General features: G+C 37.6%; 1 long non-coding RNA gene across 1 annotated transcript; it reads right to left on the bottom strand.

Annotated features, from left to right (window-relative positions):
• Positions 1 to 4176: 4176 nt before the first annotated feature.
• Positions 4177 to 18117, bottom strand: LOC134546431 (uncharacterized). The gene is made up of 3 exons (XR_010079169.1): positions 17285 to 18117; positions 16639 to 16815; positions 4177 to 6389 (listed from the first exon to the last, which is right to left on the bottom strand). It is a non-coding gene; the product is annotated as an uncharacterized LOC134546431 (long non-coding RNA).
• Positions 18118 to 19377: the final 1260 nt, after the last annotated feature.

The raw sequence follows: 19377 nt of genomic DNA, 5'->3' as shown, positions 1-19377 counted from the left end.
GTTCTGCTGTGGAGACATATCTGAGCCTCTTGTTCAGCCATGGAATATATTGCTCTTATTTTAGATAATTTTCAAATTATTTCCTAACAGCAGGAAAAGCAGAGGATGGAGACTGCAACACATGGCACGTGTATATCCACTTTCGATCCCCAGGACCCCCTTTACAAATGAGATCTTGTACTTTATAGAGCTTTGTTTTCCCAGTAGTAAACTATTTAAATGGATAACCACATTTAAGCTACTCCTGGGGAAGAGCCAATTTAAGAAAAATCATCCAGGAATTCACTGCAAATGAGATGCTGCCTCTCCAAAGACTCTGTTCCTTGCCATCCTGGTGACAGGCTTGGGATTGGCTTCTAACAGAGAATACCAGAAATTTGGGAACTTGCCCATTATAACTTAAATTAAGATAGCTGGACCTATATAGACAAAAAGAGGTCTTCTCCCTATTTTTCCCCCAGAAAACTCCCTGGAAAAAACCCTATGTATCTTTCACAGCAAATGAAAAACTGCAACCATGTTATAAATATCGACTATAGCAAGGTAGTGAAAGTTACTAGAGTCTTTCCTTATAAAATGAAAGCATGTGATTAAGGTCCAATTCTTTGGGGCAGTTAGCTACTATAAGGGATTCTTATGGATTCTGTATTTCACTGCAGTCACGGAAAGGTGGCTGATGCTCCATCCTATCAGTATTTCAGAGGCATTTGGACAGGGTCCTTAACTACATGTTTAACTGTCAGTCAGCTCTGAAGCCACCAGGCAGTTGGACTAAATGATCTTTGTAGATCCCTTACAACTGAAATATCCTATCCTACATCTAGTTTTCTTTTTATTTAGACAGGCTATTGCCATGCTGTTATTATCATATATATGTATTTATATTCCAATTGAAGTCAGTAGTAAAACTGCTATTGATTCATTATCTGGAATTCATATTATCTGGGATATCAGCTTTAAGATGTGTTTTGCATCCACAGTTGGGTCTATTCACAGGTGTTCACAGGCTTTAAAACTTATAAATCAACTGCACAACAAAAAAAGCCTAGTATTCACACAGAATTTTTAAAGGGCAATACCTAATCAGGATCAGTCTGTTTAGCTGCTTAAATTGTTACAATGCAGAAGAAAATGCTGGTCAACAGAATCCAAAAAATACTTCCAAGGAGTAATTTGGATTTTTGTCTTGGGAGAGCAAATGTAATGCTCATGGAGCAGTACCTAGAAACAAACAGCCTTTACTGATGCACAGAAGAGTTTCTTTCAGTGGTTAAGCACACCCACAATGGCAAAATATGTCAAGCCTGGAAAGTGAACTGATGTGTAAATATCTCTTAGGAACACACAGAAACCTCTCTGCTCCATGATGGGTTTTGTGACCTCTGTAGGTGTTGCCCATCCACTCCAGCTTCCTCTCAGGGCACACAGGCACACGTTACCCAAGGAATGAGACTGCTACCTATTGCAATGGTGAGATGCCTCAAATTAGCCCAATGGCTTAACTTTCTCTTCTGGTTGTTCTAAATTCAAAAGTCACCCACAATGAACACATTTATTTTTGATGGATTCAGTAGCCATTACCATTGCATTCATCAATTGGAGGCATTTCAAGGGTGCTGAAGTGTATTAATTGAAACAAGTTAAATCAGCAGTCATCTCTGGAATTACTCCTTTTCACTTTCTTTCTTGAACTAGTTGGTCTTGATCTCTTTGATTAAATCACCTGAATAGCATTTCATTGGTATTTCTAATTTATGCCACTATTCTGCTAACAGCCATCAATAAATGATCAGAGCTAATTTCCATCTGTGGACATTTGAGCAACACTCCTTTATTCTTTATTGCTTGCTATTTGAAGAATGAAGGTGCTTCTACAATGGTTTGCTAACTCTGGAAGCCTGCCAGCATTACTACACTTTTCAGCACTGTTCATGTGAAGAAGAGTTGGGTATAGTGAATAAATGTATGCCAAACTGGCTACAGGTCTAGGCAGGAGGTCTACAGAGGTTGAAGAAACTTGTAGGTCAATTGTAAGTAGTTCAAAGAATCCTTCATTTCTGCACTTTTGGGATTTTGCTTACAGCTCCCTTATCTACGAAACGGAAATCTCATTTGGTACAAGCAGAACTTCAAAAAGTATAGCTCCTAGAAATAGCATCTTTCCTTCTTTGGTAACTACTGACCTGCTGGGCTTAGTGTCAGGAAGAAGTATTAATTATATTGCCACTTCTAATCACATCAAGGGAGAGGTCAAATCATTAATAGCACCATAAACTGCTTTACACAGAACAAAGTCTCCTTGGTTTAGAACCTGTTAAAAACTTTAAGTAACAAAATCACAAAATCTATTTTGTTTTACTGTGATTGGAACTTGGGAATTTTGCTCTATCACTGCAAGTTATTTGAAAATCAAAAGAGCACAATTTACATCTAAAGTAGAGTGGCATACTGTGACAGTTGGCTAAGGTTTCACCAGCCTGGCCAAAGTCAAGAACCATCCTTGGAATTTAAGAACTTTTTGAAGCTGCCATTTGACTGACCTCTCTTGTCTTCTTAATGTCACACGAGCCAGTGAACTGAAGAGTAAAGTTCAGCTGAATCCAAAACTGTGCTAAGAGCACCATGCATGCACTTCCTTCAATTTGCTTTTCTGCCTGCCGAGCATGATGAATTAATAGAGCCCTCTGAAGTTTACTGATGCAAAGCACTCTGTTGGATTCTCTTCCAATCACATAACAGGATTCATCTCTAGATCTTGATAACACTTTTAAGAAATTATGAAATTACCACCGTTCTGGTTTCTCTGAAATAAAGGTAAAACCAATTCAGAAATACACTTCTCAGCTCTCTATGCCCAAGCCATTCAGGCTCTACTGCCAATCACTGTAAAAAGAGCTTATTTCAAGACCTCCCACATCACATATAATCACAGCTTATTCCTTGTTCAATATGGTGGTTGCAGGCACAGAACTGCAGATACTGACTGCTAGAAACAACCATTCTATATGTACCAGTCTGGTAGGACACAAACCAGCCTGAGTACAGAAACTGTCAGCCTAGTTGTCAGCATCACATTATGCCCAGTAAACCTTGTATTGCAAACACTGCTTTTGTTCACTGGGTATGTCTTCTGAAGTATCCTTTAAAGGATAAAGCCAATATGATTAAGGCTAGAGAATTAGGTACTCAGCTACTGTTTCATTGGGACATGACAGCCAGATACTGGATTAAACTACACAAAATCCTAAAAATTAACCCTCAATCTACAGAATTTTTTGCTGATATTCTTCGGATTCGGACATTTTAGCAGTATGAAAACTGGGTTTTTTGTTAATTTTTCCCGTTACAGGCAGGCTTGCAGATATGATACATGGAAAATGTGATCAAACTTACTGATTATCCTGTGGAAATCTGTTCTTTTGACAATTCAGCCCAAAGATGCATAAGACTTTACTCAAAGCTCATAGAATGTGTTTTTAAAAAATGGTCAACACTTCATACTTTTTTTCCATCCATTTGTTTCCTTCCCTGCATAAGTCTAAGTCCTAAATGCTGCCAGATACACAAGTGTGCTAAACTTCTAATCTTGCAACTCTGCTTTTATTCAAGTTTGTTTAGCTCATGGTCCATCAAGACCCTCAGGTCTCTTGACCAGAGTTGTTCCCCACCCTGTGCAGGAGTTCTTCCTTTCCAGTTACATACAGGTCTTTGCTTTTGTCCTGACTGAGCTTCAAAAGGTTCCCATCTATAAGATCAATGGAAATTAAAAAAAAAAAAACACCCTAACTCAGGAACACCAGTACACATTTTCTTTATTCCTTGCCTCTGGTTAAGCTCTTGCTAATGCTGCATGCTCTTTCATTTTCATAATTAATTTAAATTATAAATTCGTAATTTGGCTAAATTTAAAAAAAACCCCAAAACTTAAAAATGAGACTCAAGGACCTCTTAGTCCAAAATTCTATTTCAAACAAAACCATTTCCTTATTTATAAACTTGTTCAGAGTTATGGTGAACTTATGCTAAAATTCCTGTGTAAAGGGGAAAGAATAAGTGTGAGCCAATTACCTGTACACAGAGAAATGCAATACCAAAAATACTATGGTCATTATTGGAGATATTTAAGGAATTTCATTATAAGGAAAACAAACACTCATAAACTTTCTCCCCTTTATTTCTCAGTTTTGTTTCATCAATTTAAACAAATTAAAACAGGAGAGAACCAAATGATCACCAAAAAGTCGCATCATAAAATTATGTTTTCACATATTTGGGGCTTTAGTAAAACCGTCTGAAGTTTCACTGTTTTATTTCTGATTCATGCTGCTTTTTCTGTCTGTATTTGGACTTGAAACTGAATTCTTCTATGGTGTTGGAGAAGACAGAGCACAGGGAGACACAGTCAACAGCATTGGTCAGATATTTTGCTCCAGTTAACAAACTTCCGATATACAGGGCCACATTACAGTGAAATATTAATGTCACCATATGAATGTTCTGATTTTTAAGAGAAAGACCCCATGGCATCCTCTCTCACTCTCAAATTAGTTTAACCCCAACCCATCAAAACCCCATTAAAAAACCCCCAAACCAAAAGAACACACTTATCCATAAAATTGTAACCATTTTAATGGGACTTAGTAAAATGTTCCATCGCCAACAGAATCTGCTGATATATCACTGATTCAAAAACCTCAGAATGAACAAAAATGGAAACTCATGTCTCAGCCTAGGTGGGAATTGTAACCTATAGTGTACTGGATAGAAGAAAAGTAATTATTTCTCCCATTGGAAAGGTGGTATCTGTCACCTTCACAAGGTGTACACTTTATGCTTGCAGGAGAGAATTCAAGGTTCAGAATAACAAAAGTCCATACTGGGTTTACATTTCCTCAGTAATTGAAATTCTGGGCCATTATCCGACATCTCCAGAGGTCACAGAGCAGAGACTTTATTTCTCTGTGTCCCCCTTGCTGACTCCAGCCAAGGAGGAGAAGCTGTCCAAAGGAAGAACTGCACAGAAGTTGGTGGATTTAGTAGTATTGTAATTGACCCAAAAACTAAGTTGTAGACAATTCAAATTGGATGCTCAAAATTAACAAACTTCCATGACAATAATTTATCTCTATTTCTCTTTATAGAAAGATAAGAGTACCGACCTCTCTTGTGAGAAGACATTGATTCTTTTTTGAGAGACACATGAAACAATAGTGATAAACACCACTGGAGAGACCCAATGGAATTAATAATTTTGTCTCCATAACAAGACTTGGCTAGCCAGCAATAAGTGAGACCTAAGAACATGTAGCAGGAAAGGTTTCCAGTAGCTATTCCCCATGCATACAGGACTGGAGGTACCCACAGACTGGGTAAAAAATGGCCACTCCTGTGTAATTAAACACTCTTATCAGGATGGACATACCCACAAAAGCCAAGTTAAAACTGTAAAAGCAACCTTAACTATGACTTTTCCTTTGAAATTTAAAATGCAAAATTACATTAAAAGAACATGGCTAAGATTGTAATGTCATTTGGCAGTGGTACCATGAGAAAAACAGGCACTGTGATACAAAGTGAACTTGATCTTAGCAGGAAAAAGAATCAAAGCACAAGATATTTGGGTCATTGTATTTTTTGTAATCATAAATCTAGATGAATCAATAGCAAATACCAAAATTTAATAAAATTGTTAATTGTAATAAAAACTATTTTGCAAAACATCTATACATCAGCCTTTTTAGTTAATGATGGCTTTTCAAACTATGTTTTCATTGTTTATCTATTCCACTTGGATGTAGTGTCTTCTGGTCTCAATCCATTCTTGTTTCCTGCATTATGTACCTACATTTTTGGTGAAAGGCAAAGTCAACACACAGATTCTTTTAAAACCTTAATGAAATAGAAACATACTGTTTGATGCACCAGATTTATTTCCCAAACCTGACTTAAATTATTCACTAAGTTCAACTGCTCATTCAGAACAATATAGTCTTAGTACTGATTGGAAACCCCATACACATGTTAGAGAAAACATAAATCTCCCTGTGCCATTCTTGTCCTGGAACAGCTAGGAATGGATGGCTGTTTTTAAACACCCCTAACCACCCCCAATCCAGCCTCAAGAGCGCCTGTGAAGGATCATAACTACACTCACTCCTATTTAAGGCTCTCTGAAACAATGGAAAGAACAAATCTTCCCATCTGGTTTTGGAAGGATCTGAAGGAGGACAGAACCTGAACTGATGGCCTCAGGAACACAGAGCCGTGTCTAGAAGGTCTGAGCAGAAGCTGTCACCACGAAAACAGTCTGCAAATAGAAAGCCTGAGACATTCCTCACACTGTAGCAATTGGGGCATTGAAGAAAATATGGAGATTAACATTGTGGTATCTGAAATGAGAAGAAAACACACGACGAAGGAGGGTCAGAATGTCAGACTCAGATAGAAAACAGCTATGTATTCTTTGAAAAGAGGACTGAAAATATAACTGTACATGAGATAAGCCTTAATGGGAACAGCCAAGGCAATAGTATCATGGCATAATTTCAGACCTAAGAAAACATCTGAATTTACAATTCATAACTATTTCCTTGTTCCAGTATGAATTATATACGTACATGAATTTTATGAAGGATTGGGAAAACTTATGGACTTCAAAATAGACAAGAGCTTACCTAGGAACGTGTATAAAAATTTAGGGTATTTTTCTTATTTGGTGTGGTTTTCTGCTATTGCTGGGCCTATAAACAGCTCTAGAGATTTATTTAAATTAGGTCAAAAGCTGGATTTTTAAAATATAGTGTTATTATACAGTGCAATATCATCATAGCAAGAATACATTTTGAGAAATTAACTGACGCCTATGGAAATCATAAGAAATGTTTCCAAAGGATCCACTGAACAAGTATTTTCCTCAATTTTTGCTGCTAGAATGTGCAGAGAAAAATGTGCAGGACATATTCAGTATAGCTGTCAGGTAAGAATCCAGTCAAACTAGAATTTGTCTCAAGATGATGTGATTATGTGCAAAACATGCCCCCCTCTCTGGCTGCTCCTATATACTCTGAGGAACAGGTTGAAAATATATCTCAAGTTGAATGGCTGACTTTGTAGGGGAATAAATTTTTCAGATTCATTAAGCTTTGTATTTTGTTTTTATCCCTTCTCTGCAAAACAACCAGGAGTAGCTTAAAAATTTTATGTTTTCATTTAAATCACAAATCAGATAGTCCGATTCTGAGCAAGTTCAAAATTCACTTACTTTTTTTTTCCTATTATCTGAATGGTTAAACATAGTAGGATAATTGTACATTTGAAAAAAACTCTCCCTCTCCCCAAAACTATTTCCACAAACACTTACTTACATGTATTTAGCATTTACTGTTTCTATGAAAAATTCTGCCAGCAAAGTCTTCACAAAAGAATGTCCAAAGTAGATGGAGGGACACAATCATGGAATGCAAGTAAACATCTGAAAGCATTTTCATGCTGTTCACCCACATTCCCTTATTTGTAAGTGCAGGAGCCATTCTGTCAGCCACTTATGGCAATCAAGCATAATTTGTCCCAGATGTCCTGGTAATTTTTGATACAATATGAAAGCCTCAAACAGGTCTTGGTCACTAGTCTGCTCTTGAGGACACTGCTCTAAGGCAGAGAGTAGAGACCTGCAGTTTTTATTTGCTTCATATCTCACACACACAAAAGTATTTCAGCCAGTCTTTTACATCACCTATCTATCCTTGCTCATTATCTATCTAGGTGTTTTAACCAGCATTTCTTATATGAAATAAAAACATGTTATTCTGACACTGTGGTTACGGTCTCCTAGCAACAGAACTTCTTCTTAATAAGGCACTTGTTATTTTCAGAGGTCTATCAAGAATACTTTAAATAGCCTTAGTTTTCTGTATAGATTCCCTAACCTGATCAATTCTTTTCCTCATAAGTTTGATGACCTATGAAAATGTTTTATAATTACCACTATAGCACAACAACGTGATCTCTAAAATACAAATCTCTTTGTACTAATGTTTAATTTCAACACTGCAGTTAAATTAAGTAAAAGAAAGTTATTTCTCACATTATCAGGGATTTCTGTTTAGCCAGTTTTATTCTCATGAGTACAGGTTCTCATAAGTATCTTTGTAAATTATTACAGTAGATCACAAATAAGCACACCATGAAAAGAAAGGAGAGATTCATGTTGCACTAGTTCTTTTCAAAGGAAAACAGTGATCTTTCCAGCTTTGATCAAGACATAAGAAGTGAATGTTTAAAGGTAAGTGACAGTAGAAAAGAAAGGAAAGGAAAAATCTGAGAAAATAATAGGAAAAGCCCAACTGAAATTACTTAACATTTTGCTTTAAATTCACCAGATATTTGGATTCCAAGTCTAAGGTAACAGAACACAGCATAATTTGTATCTGATGGACTATTTCATTCTTGTAAACTTTTTCTGTTCTTGTCAATCTTATAAAATTACACCTTCTCAGGGTAATTGTTGAATCCATGCAGAAATAAGTGCAATGCAGTTTTACTTCTAAAGACAAATCATTCATTTGTGAGAAACGAGTTTGAAAAAATATAATGAAGGTATTTATTACTTCAATAATTTTTAAAATTGGTCAAGGTGTTCTAATGTTCATATTTTGGTGACAATGTAGACATCATTGCAATTGTCACATACCAAAGACTGAAATACTAAAGTAATGTATTTCACTAATGTACCAAGTTGCAAGGTCAATTTGCAAGCTGTCTGACTGATGGTTTATCTTCTCAGATGGACCTAAGGTACATCAGTATGCAGAATGGGTCATCTAAACAGAGGAAAAAGCAGCCAGAGGACAGAACCGAGCTACTGTCCAGCTCCAAATACACTGACCTACCACAGGGTCATGAAAGCCTGCTCGGGAAGAGAAGGCTCCAGAGCAGCTGAACAGGCAGGATGTTTCACAGGCAGGACAGTTTTCCTCATTCCAGTATTGAAAAAGGTAATAAAGAGGACTTCCTCTGGCAGCAGCTTGCTTTGGTAGCCTCTGACATTTTATTAACCTGTGTTCCCCTGATCCTGGAAGACCTGAGGGTGTTGGAGGTGGATATCAGGAAAGCTATGTCACAACTGTCCCTTTTTCCTCAAGAACAAGGAATTTGCTAAATCTGTAAGGCTAGCTGTGGGTGAGCTAAAATGTCACCAGGGGACTGAGAGGGGGGTTTGAGTTGAGAAGTACCGAAAAGTCTATTGTAATAGAGGGAGTTTCATGCTTCTGTTGTGCTGATATAGCTCCTAAGATTTCTAAAAAGACAATTCAAGAATAGAAACTATCAACAACAACAAAAATATGTTAAAAGATAAAACTATTTCAGCCAACAAGTTCCATGGTAACTAGGACTTCCTAGTTGAACCACTAAACTTTTCTGACAGATATGAGTTTAGTAGTAACATTTTCGTTGATAAAACACTTAGATTAAAAAAATCAAATTGCTCGGTACTACATGAAACCTTGATTTTAAAATCTTACTGTTTTAAAAACTAGAGTATACACACAAGTAGCAACATCTAACACATACTGAGGATCTCAAAAACTACCAGCACATCTGAAAATGAAGTGACTGGCAAAACATCAATGAATTGGACAACTAAACACTGAGGTTCTTCAGAGATCTTTCTTAGTCCAAGTCTCATCAATATTTTTAATCAATGGTTTGAGGACATTTTTGATTAATGAAAATAGAAAATCTTTGGCAGTTAAATACATTAGTTGACAGAGATTCATGGAGTGGTAAGTAATGAGGGAGCTGCTTACTGCTACAAACAATCTGAATCACTTGCTTAAGTGGACACAATTCATGAAAATGCTCTAAATAGATCCCAAGACACGCACACAAAATTCCTCTGTGAAGAAACAACACAGATTACAGTTAATGGGCAGAATTTTCTCAGTTCACTCTTTTTACTGAGGAGAAGACAGAAAGGATCTGGGTTTACAGGGTGGGGGTTTTTCTTGTTTTAAAAATCAAGCTGCTTGCAAGGAGATTACATTTAGATAAACAAGGACAAAATGACCCTCACTGACTTAAATCTGAAGGCAGAAGAATAACAACTTAATAGTCCCTGTTCTACAATGCGGTCTCCTGAGCTTTCTATTTTCCCTGGATCTGGTGATGTTCTGGATATCTTTTTTTTTTTTTTTTTTTTTTTTTTTTTTTTTTTTTTTTTTCAGGAAGGAGGAGGTAAATGGGCATTTTTCTCCTAAAACTTTGGTAACGCATTCCTGTGTTTTTGTTAGCCACAGAAGAGCCAGGAGATGTTCAGCTGAGAACACAGCTCTGCAGACTCCTTGTTAAACAACACGTGCTTCAGGGAGGCACTGCTCAGACTGGGACAAATTCAGAGCATTTCAAGGTGAGTGCTCAAGAGCCCACCACCACCAAGCATGTCACAGCAAGGACAGGATGAACAATGTGTGGAGGCCTGACACAAAAGCTCAGTCACAGAATGATATAACTGCTTTGGTTTGGAAGGGACGTTAAAGACCCTACAGTTCCAAACCCCCTGTCATGGACAGGGATGCTCAATGTCAAAGGCAAAAGTAACCCCTGCAGTGCACTGGGCCCAGACACCTGAAGGAACAAGTGACTGGGAAACAATATACTTGAAATTTCACTTTAGTGTATTGTCTAGTTAATTACAAAGACATAAAATAATCATCCTGTGCATGCTGGCACCAGTACTACTCTTACAAAAATATTTGGAAAATAGAGAAATTTATGGTGAGAGACTTGAAAAAGTGGCTTTCTACATATTTTAATGAGAAATTCACATTCTAGGTCAGTTTATAAGATCCCTTAACTTAGTATTATTAACTGCAATAGTATTTAGCAACTTCTGTAAGCTGTCAGCAGTTTGAAATCTTCAAATGAGTAAGAAATAGACAGAAAGCATACAGCATGACCAAGTTTACAAATACAATTACTGTAAGGCACATCAACAGTATGAGTGGATAAGGCTTAAACATCTAAGCAAGTGCCTGACCATGCTCATTTATTTACTTTGCACAGCAACACCCAGGTGGACTAACCCTGGTCCAAAAGCATCAGTGCAGCACTTGTCTTCAGCCAATAAACCTCTGCCAGAGCTCAGTGCTCAGGTGCAGAGCCCACGTCCATCCCTGGTACTATCTCAGACATTACCTGGGGTGTCTCTGCACTGCAGGACATTTATTGACTTGATCAAGAGGTGTTGTGACTTACACTATTAAGCACCGGCTGTGAAGGAGAAGGATGTCATTCTAGTCCTCAACCTAAAACCTACACCTGCTTTTCTGTCTTCTTGTGAGCATTGCGAGACAAAGCAGAGCTGTGCCACGCCCACAGAACTAAAATAATCCACTGGGGAAAAAAAAATGCACTGATGCAAGCAGCCATCATCAGCTACATCTGAAACATTCTTCCTTTTTCAATTAAAGACAATATCCAGTTTCATTCCTGTGTTTAAGTGTTTTTTTATTTGCCTCAAAAAATACTCCAATACTTCAGGTGAGAGAAGGTGGAGGCAATGTGGAAAAATCTAGTAATTAGTTCATGAACAAGAACAAAATTCATCAAATAAGAGTGTTATACTACAGATTTCTCTACTCTGGACAAGAATCAGTGCAGAAATACTCGTGGTTTTGAGTCAGCAGAAGCTTTCTCCACCAACAACAGTGGGACCAAGGTTTAACTCAGAATGTCTGCTAATCACATGGACAGACTAAGATTTATCACGCCTTTCATTTCTCACTTTTTGAGACTTTGGGATTAGTTTTCAGGAAGACACTCAATTCAGGGGACTGTTACTTAGCAACCATAATCTGTTTTAAAACAAAGCTGTAGCCTGTGCTTTTTTTCAGCAAGGAAATAATAGATCTTGGTCCTTATGTGCTTCTTACCAAATTAATAGCTAAGAAAACACCTACAGTGAGCATCAATGAAAGGCTGCAACCAAGTTGCTTGTCAAAGAAGAATCCTTACACTGTTTCACTCTTTCCTTATTTTGTAGTCAAGTCTCAGTTTTTTTAAAAAAAAATCCAACAAAATTATTTGAAAAAAATGTCCTCCAGACACTGGCTGCTGGCTGATACAGAGCAGCCATGCCCATGGATGTGGGAAATACTATGTTTTTGGAAAAAAATGGGGAAAATAGATAGGTGGACTTTGTTCTCTGCAATAAAAATGCAGAAGATAGCAAGGGCAGCCAGGGAATATGTAGTACCTAACTCTCAAAATCAAGTATCAGACCAGAACAATTTTCTTTCTCTACCCATCTAATACTCAAGCAGGGACCCCACAGAGCATACTGGAGCTAAGCTGGCCCCAGTGTAAACTCTGAGAGACTTTGGTGCTCCTAATCCTTGTACATAACATTCTGAGCTACCCAAAGGCCTCAAGAAAAGGACAAGGCAACAACATATGGCCCAAACAGACTGTTCATGTCTTCTCCTAAACAAGGCACAGCTTCACCTTAGATTGACCTTGCAATTACAGGCTATGGGCAACAGTTAGGCACTTGAAAACAGTCAGCACAACAAATGGCAAAGACAGGAAAAGACTCTGAAATACTGAATGCAGAGAGCCCTTGATAGGTAAGCTGTGAACTCTGGTTGCAGTGTCTGAGACAATCCTACTCCACTCAGGCCCCTTGCTATCCTGGAAGCAGAAGAATCCTTTACACTCCCTGTTCCTTTGCAGATGAAACAATGATAAAAATTCCTCCAGAGATGAGCTTTTAGCAATTTGAGGACATGATTCTGAATAAAAACCTCCCCAAGTGATAAATTTAAATAAATGCAAAGTAAGCAAGGTGGGTTTACATCCCATCTTCCTCCAGCAGCAAGAACAGAATTTGAACAGTATTTCCAGAGCAATTATTGGGTAGCTAGGGAAAATTGCAATGCCATCTCAAATAACTCATGTCTATATGACTCAGTTCAGGAATATTAATAAAATCCACATATCCAGAGCCTGAACTGATTAGAGTTTAGGAGATACTGGATTCTGAGCAATAACCTCCCAAATTTACTGCAACTATTCTGCACCTAGTGTCATTCATGTGGGGCAAAAATAACTTGTCAACTCTTGACAAACCCCTAAATCTTAGAAATATGCTATTTTAAACTGTGAATTTGTTTTGGCTTTCTTAACTAGTCTCGAGCACAAAAACTTTGGGATAAGAATGTCCTTGTATCACTCCTAGACTAAAAATTGGAGTTGATGTATGATTTCTTTTAAAAGTACAAACATTAACATACATGTATATGATGTGCATCAAAAATAAGCATAATTATTTGCAAATATGCCAAAATCCAAATTGATCTTGTAATTGAGTGGAAAAAAAAATTATGTACACTGACCAATCTGCAGGACTACAATTAGCAACAAGTATGACAAGTAATTTGCATTTCTTGCCAGAAAACCAATACCCTTCTTTTACCCCCTCTGAATCAGAACTGGCTTTACATCAAGTAAAGCTACAGCTTAGGAAAGCTAAAATATGTTTTCCTCTGTCTTATCCTTGTGTTTCACTGTGAAGGGGTTATTTCTCCCCTTAGGAACACAGTAACAGCTGCTGGCTCTTTCCTCCATGATTTCACATGACACATTTCTCACTGGAGCTCTCAGCAATTTATTCTTATTGCCTTACTGCTTTAAGGGTTTTTTTTCCAACAAGTTCAGTGTTGTATACTTAAAAATTAGATATGAGGAGTGAGGGAAAAATCCCTTTAATTCAACAGATTGCATGAAATGCCTCTATGACTGAAGATGCCACAGCCATAGCTGAGTTTTTCGGTGCAGGGACAGCATTTATTTCATTTTTTTTAAGGTGTAATATTTTCTAGACGATTTTCATGTGAAGACTAGTGATTTTAAAGCTGCCGTTCAGTCTCCCAGCTCCACCAGATCAGGTCAAGAAGAGAATTTACCTCAATGGGACAGGAAAGAGGTCACCCCATGGGGGAAAGAAAGCCCATAAGAAATATTGCTACACAACCACACTGCTGTGTGAGAGCACGCTGCTGCTAACAGAGGCCATTAGCCAGGGTTTGCTCATATTAGTACGGCTAAAAACCAAGGGGATAAAATTCAATCACTGATACAGCACCCTGATTTAACTTTCACAAATTTCTGACTGTAAAAAAACCATCAAGTGTTCATATTTTTACATCTTAAAATTAACATTACATTAATAATTACAGTTTCAACTTTGAGGACTCTGAGCTGTCGCAGCCAAAGACAAGAAAGGAATTCCCATGCGGCCACTCAACCCTTACTTGTTCATTCAGAACAAGAACACTAAATCTCATTGATCTTCTGATCACTACAAATTATTGGTAAGCTCTGCATTAAACCAGGCTGTTGTAAATTGGAGTTGACAGTATTATCACTGAAAGAAATGCATGAACTCTGTATTTGCCAAAGTGTGACCTCCTGGACAAGTGGTTTAGCTCTGTAGCACTGCAAGGAGTGAGGATTTTAATCCATCTACCACTCTCATGTAAATTATTTCATTAAGAAAATTAATTTTGCTAAATAATAGTTTTTCACACTAAACATGCACTGTGAATTAAAAATTAAATAACCCAGAAGGATATAAAGTGCAACAATTCCATCGTCAGGTACAGGCTCACAAGATTCACCAGCATCAGGACATTAATGCCCTTCCAGCCAGCCTCCTCCAGTGAAAGCATCCTCTACAGACATACTCACACTAGCTTGAATGCCAGCAGTATAAAAATTTGAAAGAACAAACCCAGAAATTAAATGTGAGTGTTAAGACCAGAGAAGAAACCCTATTAACAATGTGAGTGACAAGAATTTTTATATTACAGGAAGCAAAGAGATTACAGAACATAACTCACAAGGTTTGGGAAGCTGGCATGATTGCTAGGTTTGCTAACCCACTGTATACGAACACCTTTCTCTGTTTTTGACATTTTGTTGGGGTTTTTTTGTGTATTTGAAGATTACACATATTGTTCCTTAGTCAGGGCACTGTGTTTACCTCAGTGGTAAAGAATTACTTAACAAAGTCAAGAAAGAAGACAGAAAGAAAGAGTTACTAAATCCTTTGAATTTTTCTTCTTGATATGGACCAAGGGTGACATTCAACATGCGGCATGTAGTTAAAATTATAAACAAGGAAAATTGCTTTGACAATCAAAGGTTTTATGGAAATGTGGGAACTGGTATACCATGTCTGAAAAGCAGGCATGTACCTGGGAAGAAACCAGAGACACCTAGAGGCATTCCAATTGCAGAAATTTGCCATTTTTGTATTATTTTCCTCTTTAAAACGCTGACAGTAACGATGTGGTGTATTTACATACAAACATATTCACTTGATTATTTATGTTACATTATCTTATAATCAAAATAGTTCACTTGAGTTTGAAAAGCCAGAAGAAATCCTCTTGACAAGGAACCTCAAGATATATCTACAGCTGAACTGAAGAATTTTGTCTTTAAGGTTTGTAATTAAGGGATAGAACCAGTGTGTGCTTTTGGAGTTTGAAAGATTGTCCCAGTAGAGCTGGGAACCTGGTTCTGGGCACACCTCCCTCCCTCCTTGAAGGATACCCTGAGCAGAGCCTACCAGTCATCTCAAAAGACACCCAGTGGTACTTGTGCAAAAGGTATTCATCTCTTCAGGCCACGACAGAGCAGTCAGAAAACAGGGCATGACTGCAGGGTAGGAGGCAAAGTCTTCTGGCTCCTGCTGCTTTGGGTTAGAATAAAAATCTACCTGGTTTCATAATCTATTTCCTGCTATGTTCACTAGGCCATTATTAGAAGAGAATATAGAAAATGGGATGAGAATAAAGTGATCCTTCCTGGCCAGGCAGTGTTGATTGCCCTAAGTTAGAAGGGTTTCTAAACCAAAGGTTGCAACCCTGGCAACTTTTAACAGCTAAAGTACTCTTCATGAATTCTTCATTAATTCCATTATTTTGCCTGTCACACCATAATATATGACCAAATTTCACAATTTCATCTGCGTACAGTAACATTTTTCTAAATTTAGTTGCCTCTCAAATCTTCAAGTGTGAGTAGTGGAGAGTAAACATTTCCTCCCTTGCACGTTTTTTTGTTGCACCCTTTTGAGCACAAGTAGCATCTCCATAACTCCTGATCATCTCTATTACCCTGCTCTAGTTTATGTAACATGTCTGTTGAAGCAGAGACCAAAGTTGAGTCCAGCATTTCAGATATGAAACACTGCAGATTCATACAGTGAAATATAAGGGATTTTTTGTTCTTCATTCACAGATGAATAATTCCTAACATTTGTCCTTTTAAGCTTCTGTCTTTTTAACCTTTTCTAAGCAGTAGGCTCATTTCTTGGGGTGAAGGGGAAGACCAAAATTCCCTTTTCTGTACTCTTTTCCACACCTTCCATTCCCCTCCCTCCCCCCACTTTATGTTCAGAAAACAGTGCTAGAACAAAAAAAGAAAAAGCCAAAAAGGTCAAATATTCTCTTCATCCTCAAATTCAAAAACTCACTACTGAAATAAAAGGCCACACATGCAAGAAAGCAAGGAATTCTGATAATTTCTCTTTGTTGAGCTATGGAGCTATTTATAGTGATAGTCAGGTATTACCTGATAGAGCACTTTTCTGTAGTAAAATGAAAACTCAACATTCAATTTTCTGAGGAAAAAAAACCAGGGGGAGGTGACCCAGCTTCTCTTGTGCAGCCACTCCACAGCTCATTCAGCAGGAGATCCAAGGACAAGATACAGATTTCATCACATCTCCAGTGACACCAGGTCTAAAAACTTCAGAAAATACCCAGTTTAGATACTTCCCAAACTGATTTAAAAACAACAGTTAAAACAAAACAAACTTCCTCCCCATTGCAATTTTCCTCAATCAGTTTTGGGGTTTTGGTTACAAGGACAAGTTTTTAGAAACACCAAGATTACATCAGGCAGCTTGACTGATCCCTTTATGATGCTAAAGGGAAAGTTGAGCCCAAACTAAGCTCCAGAATCTACAGTCAGGAAGGCATTTGGAGCACAACATCAACAACTTTATTGACTCATCTGGACAATGCTGCATATATATATATATATATATATATATATATATATATATTCTCTCTTACAGGTCAGTAGATGGCACTCTCTATATTTACTATCTTTGTGTTTTGCACACTTGTCAAAGGAATGCTGCTTCTCTTGGAACTGCACTAGTAGATCACAGGTCTTTAGACAGTTTCCCTTTGAAGGGAGCTCTGTGCTTTACCTGCTCCTTAGTGCAGATTTCAGTTTTCTCATGGCACACAATCTGGTCAAGTTTGTTGATGCAGACCTGTAAACCCATGGAAACATGAATTGCACATATGCTCTGTACTTTATGCAGTTAATGGACAATCCACTTTCCCATCCACAGTGTAATGTGCCTCAAAATTGGCCCCTTCTACAAAGGCCAGAAATGGTTCAGCACTAAGAAAGCATCTGCATATGACAGCAAAATGAAATCTATTTTAAAACTGAGCCCTCTTCATTTACCTGATCAGGTCACTATCCATTTAGAGTCACATTGACTTCATTTAATTGTTTGCCTTTCATATTTGTAAAGCCAGCAGAGCCATGGGAAGGCAGACCTAATGCCTTTTCTGTGCATATCATGTACAGAAAGATCCTTCAAACTGAAACCACTAGATAAAGTTTTATTTACAAAAAGAATAACAAACTACTTAGAAGTAAAGCTAACACTTCCACTACACAAAAACATTCCGAAAGAGAAAGTGTATCTAGGGCTGGCTGCCGGCGAGGGCGCCTGGAGAAGGCAGGCAGGTCTGGGCTCCCTGTGCACCACCACCCTGCCGTGCTGAGACTGCTCTCGCGGCCAGGACTGCAGAGCACAGCCCCTCAAGGGCTCTCACACGGGGCACTTGGTTTCTGTTAAAGCCCACTTCACACAGCAAGCTAAGATCCATGAATACTGAGCAAGTCTAAACCTTTGTTTATCCTCACAGATCAGATGGGATCAGAAACAAAGATGAGAGGAAAATACATGTTTCTTTTTTGTTGTGCACTGTTATAGCAAGCACCACCCCATCAGCCCAATGGTATGAACACATAACATCAATATAGTCCTTTAATAAATCCTTTTCTGAAAATGTTTCTAAACTATAATAATATATTAAATTTGATAAATACAATTACTACTAGCATTTAATTGATTCTTGATTACAATCAATTATATTTCTGAAACAATCAAGCAACCTACAATTAAAAGTAATTTATTCATTAGCACACCCCTAGTAGACAATTACAGAAATGCATTATTTATGTAATTAGACACAAATACAGTTCATTATTCCACTTTTTTATTCTATTGTTGCAAAGCTACACATGTAGACTCTTGCTTTATAACTCTCCTTGCTTTCCATTGACATGGAGATTGCACTTATTTTATTTACACAATTTGAACATAGAAATCAAAACCTGAAAGAGACTCAATCCCTACAAAAACAGTGATTAAAACTCATTCATTTGTCATATGGGTGAAAAGTAAAGATAACAAAATATTTTCTAGGGGAAAACTTCCTATTTGAGTTGAAAAAAGCAGCTGTAAATTTTTAGAGGTTTCAGAAATGGAAATTATAATTTTGGTGTGCTAAGGCTCTTATATCAGAATTTGAGGGCGAGCATGGAAGAGGAGCTAGTAAAAAATTACTGTGATTAGAGCTACTTCCAAGATCAAAACCAACTAAAAACCAATTCCCAATTTGACAGTCATAACCATGAATAAAGGATCTGATTTTCTCATGTTTTAGTTCTCTACATATTTTACAATACACTTATGGCTGTGATTGTCCAAGATTGCTAGGAAAATGTAATAAAATCCACAAATCAAACTCCACACCAAAACAATGTAATAATGTAATAGAATCCACAGACCACACCTGGTCAGATCAAAGAAGAAAGATTTGTGAGAACTGGAAGGGGCATCTCTGGCCTGAGTGTCAGGGGTTAGCACTGGCTAGATGTTAGTGCACCTATGAATATATGTTTTTTTTCTAACAACTCCTGTGGGATGTGATCAGGAACAGAGCAGAGCAGGCTTAAATCTTGAAAACAAAAAAATCTACCAAAACTTTATTAATTACATAAGAACAGGGACAGAAATACTCTTAAACACACACAGAGACAGAAATAAAAACTTCTTAGAACATTTCTTCTCCCAGTTTCTACCTCCCCACCCATCACTCTTCAAAGACCAACTCTTGGGTTTTAGATTAAACAATCACCACTCAAAAACAAACTAATCTTCAATTCAGCAAGGGAGAGAGGAGTCTCTCTCGCACCACAGACTGTTCTTCAGAAAAC

Source organism: Prinia subflava, chromosome 2 (assembly GCF_021018805.1).
Source record: "Prinia subflava isolate CZ2003 ecotype Zambia chromosome 2, Cam_Psub_1.2, whole genome shotgun sequence".
NCBI lineage: Eukaryota > Metazoa > Chordata > Aves > Passeriformes > Cisticolidae > Prinia > Prinia subflava.
Note: the sequence above shows the minus strand (reverse complement) of the source record. Positions and strands in the feature narration are given on the sequence as shown.